The sequence below is a fragment of the Canis lupus genome, chromosome 3 (assembly GCF_003254725.2).
Source record: "Canis lupus dingo isolate Sandy chromosome 3, ASM325472v2, whole genome shotgun sequence".
In the NCBI taxonomy this organism is placed as follows: domain Eukaryota; kingdom Metazoa; phylum Chordata; class Mammalia; order Carnivora; family Canidae; genus Canis; species Canis lupus.
The window spans coordinates 54,278,124-54,302,613 of record NC_064245.1 but is presented as its reverse complement, the minus strand read 5'-3'; the positions used below and the strand labels follow the sequence as shown (position 1 = coordinate 54,302,613).

Sequence of the window (24,490 nt, the reverse complement as noted above, 5' to 3'; positions counted from 1 at the left end):
AATCGGTAATCTCTCCTCTATGGACTCTTACCCTTTAGCATGTAAACGTGCTCATCTATCATCCGTTTAACAAAATGAACAAATCTTCCCTGGACCCCATGAGATGGAAATCTATGACATGCTAGCATTCCACAGACCCTTTGAAAAAAAAAAAAACAACCTCAGGTGATTTGTTTTAGTTGATACGCTATGATCTGTGCCACAAACATCACGCAAAACCACTCCCAATACCCAGGTGTTGCTGCTAGGCTGTGGAATACTGCTGGAGCTGAGAGGACAGCAGACAGCCAGAGGCAGCCAGGTGCCCAAACCACAGAAGGGGTGAGACCTGGACCCAACCGGGTCTTCTCTAAGGAGAAATATGATCCACCCACACGTGTTTGGACTGATGGTAGAGCACAGCTGCTCTATGCCATAACCCCACTGTGTATCTCCATTAAAAGACCCGAGGCTGACTGCAAGTTGCTAAACAACAAACTAGCACATCAAAACATGTTAGCCAGGATTTAAAACTCACCATTTGGTAACCATCATGGTAATAACATTTCAGGCAAAAATCATCAATGGATGATAAAACTAGTTGGTGAAAGTTTAATGAGAAAAAGTCTATTTACATAGCTTCAAAATATCTGCCTGCAAGATATTCTTTGATTTCAGAGGGAAAAATACTGAGGAAACCCACAAGACACCATCTTAAACAAGGAATACCAATGAACAGCACCAGGAATAGAAAAAGGGACACAATGTGTCTTCTAATATGCACTGAGAAGGCTCCAACATCACGTCTATAGTATTCCTGCCAAAAACGCATGATCTGAATCTATCATGGGGAAACAGCAGACAAACCTAAAATAAGGAAAATTCTACAAATAACTGGCCTGTATTCTTCCAAAAATGTCTAGATCCCAATAGATCAACATCAAGGGATATTCTCTGATGAAAAACTAAAGAGACATGACAACTACATGTGTGATCTTGGATTGGATCCTATAATAAAAAATAAGTTTTCTTGGGCCACCTGGATGGTGCAGTTGGTTGGGCTTCCAACTCTTGTTTTGGCTCAGGTCCTGATCTCAGTGTTCTGGGATGGAGCCCCGTGTCAGGCTCCACACTCAGCAAGGAGTCTGCTTAGGATTCTCTTTCCCTCTCCCTCTGTCCCTTCCATTCATGCTCTCTTTCTTTTTCTCAGATGGGTAGGTAAATCTTTAAAAAATAATAAGTTTTCTTTTGTTATAATAAAGAAAATTTGTGGAACTGGTGGAATTTGAGTAAGGTTTATGGAATAGGTAACAGTATTGTATCAATATTTAATTTCATGATTTTGATATTAGTATTGATTATAGAATATGTCTTCATTTTGAGGAAATACATATGGAAGTACTCAAGAGTAAAGGGACATCATGCCTGCAACTTAGTTTCAAATGATTCCAAAAATAATTAAATGTGGATAGAGAATAAATGATAACAGCTCACAGTAAAATGTGAACATTTGGGCAATCTGTGTGAGGAATATCAGGAATTCTTTGCACTACATTTTTTCCAACTTTTCTGTAAGTTTGAAATTATTTCAAAATTTAAAAATAGTATTTTGTTTAAGCCGACAATTGTGAGAAGTACAAGGAGAAAGAGGCTAAAACCATAGTGGTGGTGTAGGACTTCAAAATGCCACTCTCCTTCTTTGGCAGACTGGGTACATACAAAACAAACACATACAGGATTTAGAAGATTAATAAGCTTAATTTAACTGACATACTTAGAACTTTGTACCTGTGAGAGAATAGGTACTATTTGCAAATGACTATGAACACTTAAATAAAGAGGTAATAATGAGCCTCCTTCTTGGACTCATTCCTGACTTTAATGGTGGCTCCATTTCTGGTGTGAATCACCACATCACCTGTAGAGTGCCAGGAGAAAGGGGCCGAGAGAATCCCAGCCACCAGGACTCTAAAGAACCTCCCCCCACACCAAGCCCTCCAAAGACCCAAGAACTTTTAAAAAATGTATTATGAAAGTTTAAAAACATACACAAAAATAAAGACTATAAAGAAACTCCAAATGCCCATCACCCTGATCAGTTATTATAATTTTGACACACTGGCTACATCTATCCCTTTTTTGCTATAATTTTTTTGGGGGTTGTTTGTTTTTACTTCTGAATGGTTTACTTGCCAAATAGCTGGAAAGAATTACTGGTTTAAGAAAAAAAATCAATATAACTTTTACTGTATCTTTAAAATATCACAAATAATGAGGATTAGGGAGGGCATTTGTGGTGAGGAACATGGGGTGTCATATGTAAATGCTGAATCTAAATTCTACAGCTCAAACTAACATTATACTGTATGTAAACTAACTGGAATTCAAATAAAAACTTGGGAAGAAAATAAAGCAGAAAAAAAAAGGAGGCATTTGGAAATTTTATGCTTTACCTGCCATTTTAAACCTATATTATTAAAATATATGTATAGTGAAAAAATCTTTTTAATAAATAAATATCACAACTAAGTTTGAAAAATCATCTGGCATCTTACTGTTTCTATAGAGGGACAACTCAGATCTTGTTCATCAGCCTGCTAAACTTTTAGCTTCTTTTTCAGAAACGTAGACATCATCCAAAAAATGTTCTGATATCCTTGTTTTTAACTGTTGTGGCTTGCTGAATCAAAGCAACTGAGTTTGATACATGTTCAAAGTCATTTCCTTCAAGAACTAACTCCTCTTCCCAGGCTTGAGATATTTAATGAAAAAGCAACACCTGCCTCATCCAAACCCTGTAGATGTATTTTTCACTTGAGAGATTTCTAATTTCAACAAGAGAATCATTCTCCTAACACTGTTGATGGGGAAGTGAGCCTACATGGAGCTCATCTTGGAACAGAAGCCCAGCATAACGCCCTTGATCATGCTCTGGACATGACTACAGGCAGAAAAGAAGTGGCTCTGGTTCACTCTATTTCCCCACCATCTAAGACTATACTTTCAGGGATCATTTCTATAGTTTGCTATTTCCCCACCATCTGTCAACTCAGAGCCTCTTCTTTCCAAGAAGACAGTTCTAAACTGAAGTGACTGAAGCTCCTTCGCAGGCTTCCTCTGGGGCCCTTCACAATAATAGTGTCCCTTCAATACGATGTTGACATTTTCTGGAATGTTGACAGGATGACTGCTGAGAATGGTCCTCATTCTTTCTCATGGTAGATGTGGCAAAGAGAGTGCCATGGTATTTTAAAGCAACTCTCTAACATTTTCACCCTGAAATACTTCTGTGTATAGACTTTTCTTCCCAACCACAATTCCACTACAACCAACAAAATAAAAAATAATCCCTTAATATCCTCTGTTCATCGTGCAAATTTCCTTGACACAAGAACTCTGAATTCCCAAGTTCCTCACACAGGAACCTTCATCCTAGCATGGTAGACCCACAGCAAACACGCTGCCTGTGGAGGTCAATCTCTTTAGACAAGGAAGCTGGAGCTTTGAGCACCCTTACACACAAGGAACTATGCTGCTAGGAAACTCTGAAAAAAGACAAATTTCTACATGAAGCCAAAAGATGAAAATCCATTTTTTTTTTTAATTTTAAAAAAGATTTGAGAGAGAATGAGTACGGAGAGGGGTAAATGGAGAAGCAGACTCCCCGCTGAGCAGGAGTCTGACATGGGACTAGATCCCAGGACCCCGGGATCATGACCTGAGCTGAAGGCAGATGCTTAACAGACTGAGCCACCCAGGCACCTCAAACAATCTATTCTAAAAATGGAGAAAAAGAGGTTCCTGGGTGGCTCAGTTAAGCATCTGTCTTTGGCTCAGACTGTGATCTCAAGGTCCTGGGATTGAGCCCCACGTCGGGCTCTTTGCTCAGTAGGGAGTCTGCTTCTCCCTTTCCCTCTCCCTCTCTGCTCTAACAAATAAGTAAAAAATATTCTTAAAAAAGAAAAAAGAAAAACGGAGAAAAATAGTGCCATTATAGGTTCAAAGAATAAATACCCTTCATAAAAGGTACTTATATCCCAAAATAAAAATAATCAAAAAATATAAAGAATTGAGGGCACCTAGGTGGCTCAGTAAATAAATAAAATCTTTAAAAAGAAAAAAAAGGGCAGCCCTGGTGGCTCAGCGGTTTAGCACTACCTTCAGCCCAGGGTGGGATCCTGGAGACCCAGGATCGAGTCCCATGTCAGGCTCCCTGCATGAAGCCTGCTTGTGTCTCTGCCTCTCTCTCTGTCTCTCATGCATAAATAAATAAAATTTTAAAAAAAGGAAAGAAAAATAAAAAAAAAAAGAACATAAAGAATTGGCAAAGGGAATATCAACTCCAAAATACACATGAAAAAAATTCACTCTACCTAGTAATCAAATAAATACTCAAATAATGACTTGCTATTTGTCATCTAAATTAGCAAAGATTTAAAAAAAAAATACAGTGATAGCAAAAATTTGTCTCTGTAACTGGGTAAAAGGTTTTCTGGAGAACAGTTTGTCATATGTTCCAAAATCTTTATTTTTTCCCAGGAACTGTCCTAAAACAAAGTCATAAAAAGTGTACACATAATTATATAAATAAGGATTTCATAGCAATAGGGCTTATTTCTAATGTGGAAAAAGACTTGGGGTGGGGGTGTTGGGGCGAGAGGTACTAACCATCTAAATGTCCACTAGTAAGACAATGTTTAAATAAAATCATGGTATGTCCTACAATGGAAATACTAGAGACTAGTATCACAACTGACAGTGTGGCCCATGGACCAACTGTAACTGGCCCACAATGAAATAAAGAGTTTAAGCCAGAGTATGAATTACCACAAAAAAAAAAAAAAAAAAAGTAAACAGCAAGATATTCTCAGCTAAGAAATCAGTATGTTGATCTACATCTGGCATAAATACCTTCTCTTGCCCAAAATGGCAAGAAACAGTCTGCCTGCCCCTTTGTACAGTACCACTACAGATTCCACCCCCAAAATATATCCCAAGTTTGCCCACATCCCTCTACCCCTACTGCTACCACCGAACAAACACAAATGACCTGGACCGTAGAGTGTCATAAATCTAGTTAGTCCGCTGCTACTTTTGTGCCCCTACAGCTTTTTTCCAGAGTAGTCACAGTGATTTTATTCCCAGCTTTATGGAGATATAATCAAGGTCATCATTTGGAAATGACCATCAAACCATGCTTATTTTCAAGATAGGTTACTAACAGTTTAAAATCTTAACAATATCAATTCTGGAAATAAATTGAAATTTACAGAAGTAGAATAAATCCAGAACAGGCCAGTAACTATAGAAGAAACTGAAAATTTTAAAGAATTAGCACTGAGGTTCTCAGTGTGGCAGGGACTTTTAAATGCTTACTGGTATCTGGTTCTCCTCTCTCTTGACACACACATGCTTGACACACTTCCTACCCTTGCAGTCAGGCCACTGACTAATTCTACCTTCAACAGACTGAGCTGAAGTGACGAATGTCCCTGAGGCATTTCACTGAAGCTGTGCGAGGACCTCTTGCCCTCACCATAGCAAATCCCGAAACTAGGTGTCCACATGGCGGTATCACACGATGAAACAAATATTAAACAGGGTTTCTTTCTATGCAACTATTCTCAGAATTATATAGTAACAGTTTCCTACTGTATTTATCACTCATATGTTAAGTACTTTCCTTGTCAAATAGTTGAAAATAATTTCATCAACTGTCGATATAATGATTAAGATATTATACTACAGAGTTGGGAGTAGAAATAATTGCATTTACTAACAAATGTTGAGGATATCTCACCCACACTTTGAAAAGCAAAACAAATAAACAGCAAAACAAAAAAACAAAAACTCTACATCATTTCCTTCCTCTATTCCTTTGATGGCATGTAAAAGTCTGCTAAGTCTTAGTGGAGAAAAACTAGAACTTTCTCACCAAAATTAGAAACGAGACACTATTTTGTAATAAAAATAAAATGCTATCTTCTCTACTTTCTAACACTGTCCTGGAGATGCTATCCAATGCAACTAGATAAGAGACTGTAATGAGTGGTCTAAGAATTGGAAAAGGAGTAAAACCATTCACAAATAATATAATGATATGTCTGGAAAACTCAAAAGAATTGATAAGTATTACAAATCAGAGATTTAGAAGGTTACACAATAAATATATCAAAATCAATAGGCTTCATTTTTAACAGAGAAATTCTATTAGAAAGTACAATGAAAAAAAAAGTACAATGAAGAGAAAACTCTACTTATGAAAGCAAAATAGTAATAAAATATCTAAGTAGAAGCTTAAGAAGAACCTCTGAAGAGAGGTGTAAAAACACTGCCCTCCAAAACACAACAAATTTGAACAAATGGAAAGACATACTATGTGCTTGGTAGGGATATATAACATCATAAAGATGTCAGTCCTTCCTGTACTAATTTATATATTTAACAGAACCCCAATAAAAATACCTTCAAGGTTTTTTTTTTTTTTTTTTTTTTTTTTTTTTAAGAACTAAACAAGCATATTATAAAGTTCATCTGTTAAAAACAACCAACTAAGGATAGGGAAAGAAATGAGGAGGACTAGCCCTACCAGATATTTAAAAAGGATAGCAACGGTGCCTGGGTGGTTCAGTCAGTTAAGCATCTGCCTTCTGCTCAGGTCATAATCCCAGGGTCCTAGGATCCAGCCCTGGTCAGTTGGTTAGGTAGGTAAGTTGGGCTCCCTGCTCAGCAGGGAGTCTGCTTCTCCCTCTAGCCCTCATGCTCACAAGCACGCTCTAATAAATAAATAAAGCCTTAAAAAAAAAAAAAAAGCATAGCAGTGGCACACAATTAGACATACTGACTGATGAAAAAGAATAAAAAATCCACAAATGGATTTAATTTTGTATGAAATTTATCACAAGGGTAGCATATCAAAACAGTGGGGGAAATACTTATTAAAAAATGGTGCTGGGAATAATGCAATAACAATATGGGGGGGTGGGGTGGATCTATTCTTCACACACCAGGATGTGTACAAGGATAAATATTTAACAACCTGGCAATGAGGGAAACTTTACCACTATGACTCAAACTCCAGACACAATAAGAAAAAGTATCACCAGAATTACACAAAAATTTTACAATTTGCATAACAAGACATCTTAAGCAAAGTAAGAAGGAAAATGAGCAAATATTTGCAACAGAGAAATGGCATCCAAAAATGGAAGAAAAAGACAATCCTTTGGAGAAGTGTCCTAAAGGAATAGGAACAGGTAATTCACAGAAAAAGGAATGCAAATGACCCTCAAACATGTGAAAAGATAGACGGCCAATCAATCTCAAGCATTTTGTGAGAAATACAAGTAAAATGTCAAAACTACATTGGGATACCACAAAATCCTATTCTGAAACAAAACAGTCGGGAAACAGATTTTCTGATACCCTGCTTGTGAAAATGCAAAATGGCACAACTCCTCTAGGGGGGAATTCGGCAAGATGAGCAAAATTACATATGCAATTAGCCTTTAGCCCAGCAATCCCATTTGTAGGAATCTATCCAAAGGGTATACCGGCAAAAAGAAAAAGAAAAAAAAAGAAAAGAAAAGGATTTCTGCACAAAGCCATTTAATAATAAATCTGGAAACAATCCAGTTGTTCACCAACATGGCCTGGTTGACTAAGTAAGGTGTGGTAACCCATGAGCAGTGTGCCACTATAAAAACAAGAGAGGAACTGTGCAAACTACAACATGGATAAACCTAGAAAACATGATGCTAAGTAAAAGCAGCCAGACACAAGGGCCAGAAAGTGTACGATTCCATTAAAATGAAATGTCCAGGGGCACCTGGGAAGCTCAGTCATTTAAGCATCTGCCTTTTAGCTCAAGTCATGATCTCAGGGTCCTGGGATCAAGTCCCACATCAAAGCTCCCTGCTCCATGGGGAGTATGCTTCTCCCTCTTCCTCTGCCTCCCCCCCCCCACTCATGTTCTCTCTCTAGCTACCTCTGCTATCAAATAAATCTTTAAAAAATAAATAAAATGAAATGAAATGCCCAGAATGGGCAAATCCAAAGAGGTATGAGGCAGGTTGGAGTTTGCCAGAGGCTTGGGCAGTAGTGGTAGGGACCAGAGGGAATGGGGGGCTGACTGCTAATGGCAATAGGGTTTCCGTGATGAAAACATTCTAGAATCAGGCAGATAGCGTAGTCACAAAGTTGTGCAAGCATTACCACTGAGAAAACACTGAATTGTATACTTTAAAGGGGGGAGTATATGAATTAGATCTCAGTTCTTAGAGAGGAATTCCTAGCCATACAACAATGGCATGATCTCAAGGATATACTGTTAAATGAGCAAACCAAGGTAAAGATGACTATGTGTGGTATGCTACTTATTTAATGGGTACAATATCTGAATATCAAAATAGATTAAATGCAAAAGATTGAAACGCATCAAATATGTTGAAGTCCTTAGTTTACAATGATTCAAAAAAATAAAATTTAACTGGTCCCTTTTGAAGGATGTTAACCAAATCCTTATTCTGAAAGCTGGTAAATGAAAGGCAAGAAACAAGCATTTATCCTTACCTATGTTATTCAAACTTTATCACATAGTTAATGAGGGGAAGTTTCTCTTTAAAAAAGTATTTCAGTATTAAATGAGGAATGAATGATAGAATTTGTAACCATTAATGAGTTAAAGATGCAATGACTGTCACAAGATCTTATGTGGTCTCCTCAACTGAACGAGGGCAAATTTATTATGTAACCAATAAAATATGGCAGAACTGATCATACACAAGTTCTCAGACTAGGTCAAAAAGGGCATTGTAATCTTCTGTGTTGGTGTACAGAATCACTTTCCCTGGAATGCCCTGAGGACCCTGAGCAGCCCTGTGAAGACCTCCCACATCAAGAGGAACTGGGCCCCCACCCCAAGATATCTGGCATTCACTTCCCAGCCATGTGACTGAGCCAGCTTGGAAGCGAATCCTCTGGCCCAGTCCAGCCCTTGGATGACTGCAGCCCAAGCCAACACCTGGCTGCAACCCCACAGGATACCATGAACCAGAACGACCAACCCAAGCGGCTCTCGAATTCCTGACCCCCAGAATTTTAGGGTGATTTGTTATGCAACAAGTTTAACACTCTTTTCTCTCCTTTTATACGTATTGTAAATTCTCCACAATAAGATATTTCAAAACAGTAAGTTGGCTAATTACAGAGAATCCTTTAAGCAATCCCTTTATTCTTATCAGAGCAGACAACAGGTTAAATGGAAAAAGAAAAAGAGCAAATAAAACCTCACTCTTTCACATGTATCTCACAGTCTCTTAGGAAAAGGGTATCAGAGGTTATCTCGATCCTCTCAAAAAATTCTATCAGGTAAAATTATACCTATTTTGCAAATAAAAAAGATCAATAAAAGCAACAGAGAAAGGAGCAACTTTTTCAAGTTGCAGAATAGCTGAAGCAGGGTACAGAAAGGCCGTTCTTTCCACCATACCTCAAAGCCCTTCTGACCTTGAAATTTCTTCATCAAGCCGTCAGAACCAAAGGTGCGAAGGTCCAAATCTGTAAATTTAGTATGTAAACACCATCTCCCATCCCTTACAAAGCACCTCCCCATGTCCCCTTTGCTCATCAACAAACACAGCGTCATTCAGTGTGCCCCTGTTAATGCTAAGCAACCAGAAATTGCTGAAGGAAGGAAAAAAATAACAAAGCTCAAAGCTCCCACTCCATATCGCAGATTTCTGTGTGACTCTGGATGGGGCTGTTCTTCAGGAATGATCATTAGAGTTAACAGTGGATCAGATTCTCCAAATTTCTCTATTTGCCACTTACTTGTTTTCAGAATCAAAGGGGGCAGGAGGCAGGATACAACCAATGTCATGCTACTATATTTCCTTCCTTGTTCCCAAGAGTAAATCACATAATTGGGTACTGTATAATCATTTAAAAATCACAAATATGTTCTTAAAAAGAAAGCCCTAGTCTACTTTTTAGAGTCTAATAGATACTCTACATTAAAACCATTCTTTTTCAAATAACAATATTGAATATTTCATTTTAGGTAACTACTCTTTGTCAGATGTTTAGTTTTTAAAGCATTGAACAGATTGTTCCACATTCATAATTTAATCCAATCTTGATGACTATCCCCCATGTTACAAAGAAAAAGCTTAGGCCCAGAGAGGTTTCGTGACTTGCCAAAGGTCAAAAGGCAGGGAGTGGTAGGGCTAGGATTGGGACTGATCACGTGTGGCTCCAAAGCCCATCTTCTAACCACTTTACACAGGAGGAAAACACCCTACAAAAATCACCCAACAAATAAAGCCTAAAGGTAAATACATGGTCTTAAATTCTTGCTCTCTCTGGATCCATCTAAGCATGGCTCTGGGCTTCCTTTGGTCAGGTTGGAATGATAAAGGAGAACGTGCTATTTCCCCACACCTAGGTGAAAAACAACAACTAAAGGACATACACACACACAAAATCAACATAGAGGATATTTACGTTACTTCCAAAGTCGTTTCTGAGAACAGTTCAGGGGGGCGGGGATGGGGAAGACAGCCAAGATTTCCATGCTAAGGAAAGAAAAAGGAAATAGGGATTCTGGAACTAACTTCCAGGACATATTTCTCAGGCTTAAAATAGGCTTGACCTTAGGATTGTCATGAGAAAAGCCAGAACAAATGAAGTCATCATATATAAACTGTTTGTTCTCAAGAACATGACTAGTGGGCACAGGACACAGAAGTAGGTTAAGGGACACCATAGATTAGCCGACACCACTTCTCCAGCTAAGAAGTTTTCCTGCAGGTCACACATTAAAGTCACTACTACAGTCTCAAAACTGTTCATGTGACTTCAGAGGGGCTTCAGCCTCAGAGCTCCCATGGGCTTGCTCTCCCCCAGACAGCCTGAGGATGGGCAGAGCAAAAGGCTGCTCCCTGAGAAGTCAATCTGCTAGGGCAGTTGTGGGCATCCCCGGTGACACTGACACTGGCCACATCTGGCTGGCAGAGGCAGCAGCCTCAGGAGGAGGGGTGATCCGATGCACACGGCCATGTGGAATCCCATCTGTGACCAACAGGTGCCCACAGAGCGCGCAGGTGGGGACCCAGGCCCCGCACATGTGGAGAACAGAGGGGATGGCTTATAGGGGAGACCCAAAGGAGGAATAAGAACTGAGTGAAAAGGGAGTAAAAAGTACTTTAGACTGAGGCCACATACATACCAAGTCCACAGCCAGAGGGACAGACACATTTAGGAAAACTGGCTCAAATATAATACATACACTGAGGTGTTTATTTTTCATTAAAGATTTTATTTGAGAGAGAGAGAAAGAGAGAGAGAGAGAGAGCGCACAAGCAGAGGGAGAAGTAGGCTCCCCACTGAGCAGGGTGCCTGATATGGGTGGGACTCAATCCCAGGACCCCAGGATCATGACCTGAGCCGAAGGCAGATGCTTCACTGGCCAAGCCACCCAGGCGCTCCCATACTGAAGTTTTCAATAAAACTTTTACTGAAGGTTAACATACTCACAGAAAATATAAATCATAAGTATGTAGCTTGGTGAATTGTCACAAAATGAACCCACCCACATAACTACCATCCAGGTCAAGAAATAGAACTACCAAACATAGAAGCCCTTATGCCTTCTCCAAATCGCTACCCCGCCCTCTTTCCCTTAGGTCAGCACCATTTTGATTCCCAAAACCACACCTCTGCCTGATTTTTAATTTTGTATAAATCAAAAAATATAGCATGAATCTTTTCTGTCTGGCTTCTTTCAATCAATACTTTGCTTGTGAAATTCATCCACGCTGCCGCAAGTAGCAATGGTTCTTCCATTTCTGCTGCCACAGACTATTTTGTTATATGCTTATTCCACAACTTACTCTTTTGGTGGACTTGAGTTACTTCTTGTTTTTAGTTATTATGAATAATACTGGTATGAACATTCTAGTATATGACTGGTGAACATATGTACGCCTCTCTGTTGGGTATACACCTAGGAGTAGAATTGGTGGGTGAGAGAACATGCCTATGTTGGACTTTAGTAAAGTAGTTTTCCAACAGTTTTCCAAAGTAATCTTACCAATTTACATTCCTACTAACAGCATATGACATTTATTTCTTGTTTGGCTGGTTTTTGTCATAACAGACAAAATATGCTATCACAGTCCAGAGGAAATCTAAACTTTTGATGAAAATTTGCCATGCAAAAACAATGACTAAGAGTCTCTTCTCCAGCCTGAAATCCCCACATATACTCCTTTATATGAAATTTATTATTTACCAACGCAAATTCCTGAAGTTTACAATGCATAAAATCTTTTTTTTTAAGATTTTATTTATTCATTCATGAGAGACACAGAGAGAGAGAGAGAAAGAGACAGGGAAAGAGAGAGAGAGAGGCAGAGACACAGGCAGAGGGAGAAGCAGGCTCCATGCAGGGAGCCCAATGTGAGACTCGATCCCACGTCTCCAGGATCACACCACGTCTCCAGGATCACACCCTGGGGCTGCCCACAATATGTAAATTCTTAAAAGAATACACTCCATTACAAAGATCTGTAACATCGTTATTTCCAGGTCACAGGAAACACACACATAGGAACAGTATTTTGTTGTGATCATCTATTGTCCCAAATGGCTTTCTAATAGTCACTTTCAAAAGAGGCTGAGTTTTTATGTCACTTGTATTATATTAAAAGGTAGAGAAGACGGGCAGCTGGGGTGGCTCAGCGGTTTGGCGCTGCCTTCGGCCCAGGGCGTGATCCCGAGGCCCTAGGATAGAGTCACACATGGGGCTCCCTGCATGGAGCCTGCTTCTCCCTCTGCCTATGTCTCTGCCTCTCTCTCTCTCTCTCTCTCTCTCTCTCTCTCCTTCTTTGTGTCTCTCATGAATAAATAAAATCTTAAAAAAAAAAAAGAAAATTCGAGAAGAGAGAGCTAGAATGGGCTCCAGGTTGGCTTTTTAGATTTCTTTGCCTGATCACAAAGGAAAGACTGATCTTCTACCCTCCCACCCTTCTCCACTATGAACATCCCCTGCCCCTAAACAACAAAACATCACACACAAACACAGACACCCCAGGAAGAACGAAGAAAAGGGGGCAGAAATTGTGTGAAGGACACTTCCTTCCTTTTTCTTTTTACAGGGCTCAAAACCTGTCCCTCCCATGTGCCCATTGTCAAAACAGGAGCCCTGAAGACAAAGGACAGGCTGGCCTGGGAGGAGGTGTCACAGGCTTACTAAGGTGGAGTAGGTGGCCGGCTCCGCAGACACCAGGAGGGGAGGCTCCCTTCGTCAGGAAGAACACTGGATCCCCGGCAAACAATGCTGGCAGACACTGCTTTAGGGAGATTCAGCACAAGGCGGAGGGCTCAGCAAGTGAGGGCAGGATGGGGTGGGGTAGGGTGAGGGTGGTAGCAAAAGATTCAGGCGGACATGTCAGTGTGGAGAGGAAATCTGTGTCAGGTGGTGGGATCTCATCCTTGGAACCTGGTATCAGCAAAGGAAAGAGTAGGTGCAAAGGATGCCTCCACTGTAGTGAAACCAGGGCCCTGGCAGGCAGCTGGGCTAGGATGGAAGAGCAAGACCCATACCTGGCTGTGGAAATTCAGACAGTAATAGGTATACAATAACAAGGTCCAGGTATTAGCAATGGGACTGAGTCCCAGAGTGTGGAACTAGAGGGACTTTAATGTCCTCCTCCTGAATTGGGGTAGGGGTAGGGGTGGTCACCCAGTGAGGATGAGGACAAACCTAGCCAAGGTTCGAGAAGGGCGATGATGGTGAGGCAGGCAGGATTATCGCTATCGGCAGAGAGGGGAATTCTGAAAATATGAAAAGCAGATATAATTCACTTCTATTCCCTGTCAAACACCAAATGTCACCTGGCTTCTGACACTCTTCTGAGCCACTGCCTGCAGAGGCACCAAGACTCCCAGAAATGCCCTGCAGAAGCCTCACAAAGGCCACAGCTGCCCTCACCCAGGCCCTTTCATAGACAAGGGCTGCTTCTGATGCCCTCCGTCACTCACCGGCAGCCCCTCCACCACAAGGCCGGAGACCCCTCATCTAGCAACACTACGGGCCACTCACCTGCACTGAGGCTCCTGACCCCAAGCTCAGCCTCCTTCCACTCTCCTCCTGGGCGACATCACGGTCTATCTGGCAACACCACCACCTCCCCATTCCTTCTCCATGACTGTGACTACCACCTGCGCCCCCAGCCACACTCGGGACTTCACCTGGCAGGGCGCCCACTGGCTCTCCATGGACCACAGCTTCCCAGGCATCAGGTCTGTCCCGTATCTATCCCCATTTCCGTGTTCATAATAATCATTATTAAAAATAATAATAATAAGCAACATTAGAGAGTGTTTACTATGTGCTATATATGGTTCAGAGTGCTTGATATGTATCAATTCATTTACTCCTCCCAACACTGCTAAGATACAGGTGTAATTATTATTCTCATTTTACAGGATTTGAAATCTGAGGCACAGAGAGGTTGAGTAATTTTCCCAAGGTCCCACAGCTATGAATTGGCCATAAAGAGCTGAGAGTTGAAAACAGGTGGTCTGGCACCAAAGAGTGCACACTCTCTCCCTCTCCTTCCCTTCAGTTTGTTACATTTTATGAACACACACACAGAAAAGTGTGGAAATGCACTAAGGGATAGCGTTCCCCAAACAGAACACACCTGTAGAAGTAGCACCCAGATCAAGATGCAACACTAGCACACTAAAAGCCCCCCAGTCCCCGCAGTGAGGACCCTTGTGCTGACCTGTAATGGTGTAATTCATTCTGCCAGTCCTCACTCTTAGCACGACCACCGCCCTCCCGACCATGGCCTGGTGCTGAGCGGCTCTGCACACATTTCAGCACGCCTCCAGCACCTTCCTCAGGGCTGCCTAGCCCCCTCTCAGTGGCTCTCCTAGACCCCAGGCCCCTGGTCCCAGGCTTTCCTGCCCCCGCCACTCCCCCGCCTCTCCTGCCCCCCCAGGCTCCCCTGGAAACACCCCCCCAGACTCCCCCAGGCTCCTCTGGAAACCCTCCACCTCCGGCTCTCCCGGGCTCCTAGTCTCTCCCAGCACCTGCTGCTGGGTCAAACCTTGCACTGGGACCCACCTGGCCAGCAGCTAGTGGACAGGGTGAGCAGCCTGAAACTCCATTCCCAGACCAGGCCCCCGTCCACGTGACACACACAGCCTCATGGAGTGGGGAACGAGTGCACGGTGCCCACCTGCAGCTGGGTGCCAGGCACTGCCCAGGTCCCTTCTCTGGTGCCCCGACCAGAGGGACTATTCCCACTGTTCCCCCTTCTCTACTGGCTTCCTACAGCCTACCTCCCATACTTGGCACACTTACTTCCTCCTATTTCAGAAAGCAACCCTAAAAACATTCATCATAAGCAACTTTAGGAGGCAAACTAGAAAAGAAAAAGTTATCTGTTACAAATGACAAATGGATTAATAACATCTAACTTTTTAAAAATCCCATACAAACTGAAAACCCTCCAATTCTCTAATATGAATTGGCCAAAGTAACAGTATACAAAAGAGAGATTACAAATATGGTTGATACACACTTGGGAAAAGACCGAGCTCCACTTCTAATCAAATGGATGTAAATAAAATTGGCCAAAATTAAAAATTGATGATACAATATCCTCCCAGACTAAACTTTAATTCCTGAATCAAATCAGCAGGGTACGGGGCCCACTTACTGTGGCCCCACCTGAAGTCCATGAACAGCATTCTGCCGCCAGTTTGCACTGAGACACACTCATGACCATGTTTATCAAGGGAATGTTGCTGAGAGCCTCATCCCTTAAAAAGGGCCCAGAAGAGTAATTTCTTTAGGTCTCAGCTCAGAAACTATACTTCTCCTGAGGCTCTAGCTTATGTCAATCTCAGGAATTCTGGGACTGTCTTCCTCTGTGTTGAGGCTGTGGAAGCTCAGAGTCTAACGTGGGACCCGACCATCACCCCCCAACCAGGCAAGTGTCTGTGGCATGCATTGCCACATATGACCTAACTCCTGACTTAATGGTTTAGCCCATCTGCTGTGTCCCCTTGGCCAGTTCGCTTCTCTGCTTATTTGTATCTTACTGTAAGTATTCTCTAAATTACCTCAAATTCTTTTGAAACAAAGCAAGGTAGGGCTATTCTAATGATGTGGTTTTGTCACCCCTCTGCTGTTCTCCATCTCCCAAAAGGGACAAATCAGGTTGGGCTTTCATAGTTTTCATTTGTTACCATAGCTTTATGAGGTGTCTGTGTGTTGGGCTAATTAATGGCCTCTGGTTGTGCAAATCAGCTTCTTGCACAACAATTCCTACTTAATAGGTTCTTTCTAATTGCCTTATTGAATATCATGTAAGTCTCTCAAAATGTTCTTTCAGGAAGACTATATGGCTTTTTTCCCCAAGATGGAGATGCTATAAAAATCAACAAATTTGACAAACTGTTCAAATTCCAAAAGGGCTTAGAACTTTCCAATAAATAAAGAATTCTTAAAAAAAAAAAAAAAAGAAAAAATAAAGAATTCCTACATGATAAGAGATAATACTCAGCTATAAATTAAATGCATTTTACAATATGTATGATCTATCTATTCCATACACTTTCTTGATGAAAAAGCTAATTTCAAAGAAGTTGCCAAAACAAAACATGACAGGGACGCCTGGATGGCTCAGTGGTTGAGCGCCTGCCTTTGGCTCAGGGCGAGATCCCATGATTCTGGGATTGAGTCCCATATATCAGGCTCCTTGAAGGGAGCCTGCTTCTCCCCCTGCCTATGTCTCTGCCTCTCTCTCTGTTTCTCATGAATAAATAAATCTTTTTAAATTTTTAAAAAATAAAACAAAACATGGGAAAAGAAAGCACATCAACTATGTCCCGTTCATTCTGGTGGAAGACAAATAAAATGTGGTAATTTATATGTCAATGCAATTATATACCATTCAGCCCAGAGAGACATCATTGTCTAAAGGTAGAAGAAATTAGAATGTTAAAGAACATAGTTACCCCAGCTGTAATTCCAAGAAATTGGGAAGTCAAATGAGGCTACCATCACTTCAGATCCTGATTGGGTGTTCAGGTATTTGAAGAAACATCACAGACATGCTAGCAACAAAAAGAACTTAAGAGATCCAGACTCTACCTTTCTCACTCCCTGCCCTCCTTCCATTTCACAGGCTATATCAGTTAGGAAGCTTTTGGTTACAAATAAAGAAAATTAGCCTCAAATTATTACACAATAGATTTATCATTCATGTAAACACAAAGTTGAGAGTGAGATCTTCTGAACTTCAGGCAAGGTTCAATAGGACCCCGGCTCTGTGACTCTGCAACTCTCTGGGCTTGTTGTCACCCAGGAGTTGGCTTTGTCTTCGTTCTGGGGGTGGGGGAGTGAGATGCCCCTACCCATTCCACAGTCTGACTGAGACCATTTAGGTCACATGCCTACCCCTGAACTAGTAAGTGGGACCAGAGGAATTCCATGACATAGGCCGGAGTTGTAGATCTAATAGTGACCCAATAACTGGGGCAAAGAGGATGTTATGGCCCATCCTGGAACTGGGGATGGGCTCAGACCCACATAAACTTCATCACTGCTATGCATGGGAGAGAAGAAAAGGGGAAGAATTACAGATGTTACCAAAGAGGTATGGCAGGGACTGGCAAACTGTTCAAACCCAGTTCCTCTTCTCCCTAGGCCCACAGATAGATTGTATTTCCCAGCATTCAATGAAGTTAGGTGTGGCCAATGAAATGTGAAAAACGAACATGAACCACGTTTCAGCTCTGGCCCCTAAGAACCCCTCACCACCCTTTATCTCCTTCCCCTTCTGCGAGCCTGTCCGTGCAAACATGCACAGTGACCTCGGGACCATGTGAAGATGGCAGTCACAGATGGAAGGAGCCTTGGTCCCTGAATCACCATTTAGAGGAGAGTCTTGCACTGTGATCAAGAACACCTATTTTAAATTTTACATGACTGAGAAACTTCTATCAAGGTGGAGACTTTCGTATATTTTTGGGTTTGTCACAATAGTCAGCCTATCCCAACAGGAGAAAAAATTAAGGCCCACAAGGTTGGATGACTTACCCAAGTGATATCCAATGGAACACAAAAACACAGGATGCAATGATCTTACCAATAGAAGGCAAAAATAGAATTGAGAACATATAATAACCATGAAAGCATAGGATAAAAAGAGAAGTAATGGGTAATAGGGAGTGCTTGCATATCTCTCAGGCAGACTGTACCAGGAAGGGAGAAGGTCAACTGAAAGCCCTTTCTATTTCAACACTTGTTGAAATTTTCCCACAAGTTGTTATCCATTCTTCTCTTAGCAAACAGAAAAACTGGAAAGTTTCTCTGATAACTCAAAACACAAACTGCTTCAGGATCAAAATTAGGAACAATAACTCTCCTTACACATAAAACTGGTATTAATTCTAAGAAGCCGAAAAGCATTTGGGGATTTGGACTGAAACCTGGCATGGGGCAGTTGTTGCTCGGAGCAGTAGCCCCTTCCACCCAGAATGGCTCCTCCTCAGCCAACTGCCAACTGCCCAGGTCTGTGACCGCTGTGCCATCAGGGAAGCACCCCACCGGCTGCAGGTGTGCCTAGCCAGGCCCGTTTTGGTCCTTCCCAGGGACTCCTATCCTGGAATTAAAGGCAGGCGCTCAGTCCATCTCCACTAATGAAGCCGTTAAACATGAGGGGAGCAGCTATTGGTGGGCACTCTGCCTGCTGAGCAGGAAAAATCAGTCCATGGAAATGAAGAGGACACCAAATGAGAGAGAGAGAGAGTCCTCACTTTGTTTGTCCCAGAGGTGGCATACCCTGTCCTTCCCATGATGTGCTTACAGAAGCCGGTTACAGTGGCCTAGAAGTTTCACTTCTGGCCTCAGCTGGCTGAGACCGGGCTGATGTCACCTACAGTCAAAAGAATCCTGACCAATACAATCAGGAAGAAAACCAGACAAATCAACAACGACAAAAAATTATGACATCAAGAACTTCAAAAAATAAAATGAAAAATGCAGAAATTTCAAAGTCTCATATGGAACCAGGCCACTGGGTTTGAATAAAAGCACTCCAATCACTACCTGTGAACGCTTGGGCGTACTGCTTTGCCTCCCACTCACCTCGGCGCTTTCTCTCTGAAGAGTGAAGCTCTAAGGTAACACTGTGCCCCAGGACTTTTATAAGGATAGTGTTAGTCAACACACATGAAGCATTTAGAACAGTACCGGGTATGCATTAAACATTCAATACAGGATAATTTTACTGTTGTGCTGCTCAATCCTCGTGGAGTTCCAGGTCAGTGACCCAAGTGTTAGTGAGTTAAGGTAGAACAAGCTAGACCAAAATAGGCATCAAACTAATCATAAAAAAACACATTTGTCCCTCCCCCAATCTGACACTCAGCAGCACACCATCAGATCTAGAAGCTCTTTTATTTTAATAAAAGGGTAATTTCTTCAGGTGCCCGCCAAGGCGGGGGGGGGGGGGGGGGGGGCGGCACTTCTACAGCCTCAGACCCCCAGGAATTTATTAGCAAAAATAGGCTTTGTCAGCCACCAGGGCACTCCTCTAGCCCACAGGCTACTCATTCCCTGCTGCCCTCCTCTGCTCCCCAGTCCTAGGGGCCATGGTGAGGCAGCCAGGAGGCCCAACACTGTTTGAGGAGAGCTCTATCCTGGAAGGTTCCCTAGAGGTTCCAGGGATCTCTCTTTCCTCTGGGCACACATGACATTGAGAGTTTGAACCCTTCATCTTATCTTCATCTTCTCTTTCCCTCTCTTTTTGACAGAATACCACAAAAACAAAAATCTCAGGGCGTTTCTTCCAGACATAAAATACTTCCTCCAACAGTTACATACTTCCTTCTTAGAGCTCTCCCTTCATCGATGTTCCTTTGCTACTTCTGCTGATTAAGTTAGCGAGAAACTCTCAGCAGAGCACTCATGAGGAAACTGCACAAAGTCCAGGGTCATTAGTCCCTGGAAGTGAGTACTGGAGGTGCTGAGCATGCAAGGCATGGGATAAAGCTTGGCAGGGGGTAGGAGCCATAAGAAAGCTGGACTCCATAGGTTTAAAAGGGTCTGACTCTGATCCTGGGGAGCCACAGAGGGTTTTAAGCAGGGCAGGGCATAATCAGACTAGCATTTGATCACTGTACCCCTTCTCTGAACCTCTGCTTGCAGGGCAGCAGATCCCCTGACGCTGTGTATATGGGTTCTGGTTAGCTGGGACCCAGAAAAATGCAGTCTGAAGACTTGTTTTACAGAAGAATAGCTTAGGTGGGGTAGACATTCCAAAAACTTTCCTCCTGAGGAAGAAATAACAAGAAGGTAGATCACTTTAGCAAGCTGGATCTCCAGTACTATAGAAGGCTAAAAATGGTGGGGGCAGGGCCACAGCTCTCATGCCACCATTTAGCAGCCTCCAAAGCAAATCTGGTGGGTAAGAGCCAGGGCCCAGTGTAAGGGTCACGATCAGAGGGCTTTCTAGAACCTGCTATGGGACAGACATGCTGCTCCAACTGGCCAGTGACTGCACCCTGCAAGAACAAGTTCAACTCCTATTAGCCCTGGCCAGAGAGACCACCTCCAGCCAGCCTACATCATTTTACTACAGCAGTAACTGAGCACAGTGAGCAAACTACACTGTAGCAAAGCTAGCCCTATAAACAACTGAACCTAAACCAAAACCCTGTGATTACCCAAGAGATTCACCGTGGGATCTGAAGCAGTCCTACATTGCAGAAATATTCTTGGCCTCTCAAGACAAACACAGCTTTTGGCACCGAAAACTGTTTTTTGGTTTACAGGCCAAAAAACCAGCGTACCCCTGTTTATTTTTCCATTATCAGTATATTCAGCAGCACTGAAAAGATTATAAGAGACCTTCCTTCTCTTCTGACCCACTGGTGAGAAAACATAATTCTGATCAATTAGCAAAGAGAAACAAACATCTGCCACTTCAATGGTGTGTAACAGATCAGAAGGCGTCTCCTACACCTCCTCCAACACGTTCGCTTTACATATAAGGAACTGTGGCTTACAGACATGCCACGGTTCGCTTTACATACAAGGAACTGTGGCTTACAGACACACCACCTGACTTGCCCCAGCTCACAGTTCAGTAAGTGTCAACCCCAGAATTCAAACCCAAGTCTTCTCACTGCAATTTCCCTGCCCTCTTTGACTATTATCACAGACACGGTATGGTCAGATTTCTGAACAAGCCCTGCAGAATCAGGAGACAGAAAGACAATTAGACAAGCCTACTCTCTATGGAGTGTATCATCTGAAAAAGAGGGCTCCATCTTACCCATCTTCACATTACCTAGTGCGGTTCCTAGCCCACAGGTAAGCATCAAACAGATGTGTGCTCCAGGAGCGACTGTAGTGACCCAACACTTTGTGATCTGATAAAATAAACCAGCAAGCTATCATGCAAACTTAACCACACTAGAGTTTCCTGTGTAGATGGAGAATTAAGGGACTGCCTGTGATGGGAGGAGAAGTGAGAACAGAAAGAAGGCCCCTAACAAACTTTTCAGCTCATACTCTGAAAACTCATCTGACTGGAGAGATGAATGCCACATGGAAGTACTGATTTTTGTCAGTATGAAAATAAGTTCGCTCATATTGTCAATTATCAATTTTCACTACAGAGTGTTCTGAGCCTTTTCTAAATACTGCTGGATCCAGGCTGACCCCATGCTTTCACCCCCAGGCAAGGCTTTACTACAGCTCAGCTCATCTGGAATCCTTGGCTTTTCAAGACCCTGTTTCTTCACACTAGAATAACAAAAGACATGGCATAAAGGCTGAGGGAGGAAAAAGGAACAAGACTTCCTGCTTTTATCTAAAAATATTAGGTAGGGCAGTATAAAGGAAGCTGCTCAAATATAGTGAATGACTACGTAAATTATACAGCTTTTGACCACATGCCAACTCCAACTCCCAATGTATGAGTTACAAACTGAGAAGAAAAAACACATAGCTGTACATGGCATTAAAATGAAAACAGAACCATTCTCCAATAATCAAGCAACTCCACTAATGATATCCAAGCTCAGAAATTCCAGGTGTTCAATTCCTTTATTGCTTCTATACAGGGAAACCACTGGACAAGATTACACTTTGCAAACCTGAATTGGATGGTTGTGTGGAAAGTTTGATGCCTAGGCAGCTCAGTGCAATGACCAGAGAGGTCCAATTTCTATGAATATAAGAGGTACTGGGGGATAAGAGGAAGGTGCTAGGTTCAGGTACTTGCTCCAGCTTTGCCAATACTTGCAGTGTGATCTTGGATAGGTCTCTTAAATCCCTTAGGGTCTTAATTTCCTCCTCCATAAAATAAGAAAGTTGGATATGGTAAAGTTGAAGATTCCATTAAAGAATAAAATTACAAGAAAATGAAAATGTAACTTACCTGAGCCATGTTTATAAATAAAAATGTTTAATAATAAAATGTAATGCCTTTTCATTACATACTGCCCAAAATGTTTTAAAGCCTGCCCAAACAGGATTGATTTTTAAAAATCAAGACTTGAAAACAGGATTTATTTTTGGAAGTACAATCTACGGATATGATCATAGATATACATAAACACTTATGTAAGAAGAATGTACATGGCAGCATTAGTATCGTCATATAAACTATGTTTTGAAGAAAGTCTAAAGACATAGGAAGATAATTATAATTAATTATTAAATGTAGAAGCCAGGATATAAAACTATATGGAAGTATTTGTTTAAAACTTACATTTAACATTTAACTTTAACATTTACTATGCATACACAGGAAAAAAGAATGCAAGAGGTTATTAATACACATGTTATACACAAAATAATATAAAGCATTAATAAGGGTACTTGTTAGTATATAAAACTGTAGATGACTCTGCTTTCACTCATGAATATAGAAAACTGAATTTCAAGTTACTACAAACTGAATTCACAGTACAGTTGACACTTCAACAACATGGATTTATTTATTTTTTAAAGGTTTATTTAAGGACACCTAGGTAGCTCAGTGGTTGAGCATCTGCTTTGGGCTCAGGTCGTGATCCCCGGGTCCTGAGATCGAGTCCTGAATCAGATTCCCTGCGAGGAGCCTGCCTCTCTGTGTCTCTCATGAATACATAAATAAAATCTTTAACAAAATCATTTGAGAAAGAGAGCATGAGTGCACATGGGGTGGTGGGGGAGAGACTCTGAAGCAGATTTCCCACTGAGCACAAAGCCTGATGCAGGCAGGACTCACAATCTCACCACCATGAGATCATGACCTGAGCCAAAACCAAGAGTCCGATGCTTAACTGACTGAGCTACCCAGGTGCTCCAAACAACACAGGTCTAAACCGCAAATCCACATATACAAAAATTTTTTTTCAATGAATATACTATGGTATTGTAAAAGTATTTTCTCTTATGATTTTCTTTTTTTAATATTTTTTTAAAATTTTTATTTATTTATGATAGTCACACAGAGAGAGAGAGAGAGAGAGAGGCAGAGACACAGGCAGAGGGAGAAGCAGGCTCCATGCACCGGGAGCCCGACGTGGGATTCGATCCCGGGTCTCCAGGATCGCGCCCTGGGCCAAAGGCAGGCACTAAACCGCTGCGCCACCCAGGGATCCCTCTTATAATTTTCTTAATAACATTTTCTTTTCTCTAAAGTATGTGTTAATCAGTGTGCCTAGGTGGCTCAGTGGGTTAAATGGCCAACTCTTGATCTCAGCTCAGATATTGATCTCAGAGTTCTGAGTTCAAGCCCCATTCTGGGTTCCATGCTAGGTATAAAGCCTACTAAAAACAAAACAAAACAAAAAAACAAAGGAACATTTAAAATATGTGTTAACTATGTGATCGATAAGACCTCCCAGTCAAAAGTAGGCTATTAGTAGTTAGCTTTGGGGGAGTCATAAGTTATACATGGATTTTTAAACAGGCAGGGGGTCAGCACCCCTAATGCCTTCTTTGTTCAAAGTTCAATGATATATTTTTAACTTTTTAAAAAATTATCTATATCAAGCAAATAGGATTTATTTTAGGAATGCAAAGTTTTTAGTATATAAAAACTCAATTAGGCCATGTCACATCAGTAATTCCAAGAAAAAGCATGTGAATATTTCATTAGATAAAACAAAAAGCAAGGGTGGGCAGGAAGGCTTCTGATAAAATTTGACATTTGTAATTTTTTAAAACACTCATAGAAAACAGGGACTAGAAAGCTATTTCCTTAATAAAGTATATAAAATCACACTGTCTTAAAAGCAACAGCCAAGACCACATCTAAGAGGAAGGAACTGGACATATGACCATTAAAATCAGGATGAAGCAAAGATGCATACTAAAACCATTATTATTGACAACGTTCTGAAACCCTAAAGCAATTCAATAAGGAAACAGAGATTAAAAAGTATTACTCTGGTAAAGGAAAACCCCAAAGCATCAGTCAGCTAATAA

The 24,490-nt window shown here is 41.5% G+C and overlaps 1 protein-coding gene and 1 pseudogene across 7 annotated transcripts in view; one reads left to right on the top strand and one right to left on the bottom strand.

The window, feature by feature from the left end:
• The window catches only part of PDE8A (phosphodiesterase 8A), a 157,274-nt gene that overhangs the window by 118,444 nt on the left and 14,340 nt on the right, over nt 1–24,490 (bottom strand). The gene's annotated exons all lie outside the window — the stretch shown is intronic.
• Nucleotides 2,971–3,101, top strand: LOC112654229 (small nucleolar RNA U3; annotated as a pseudogene).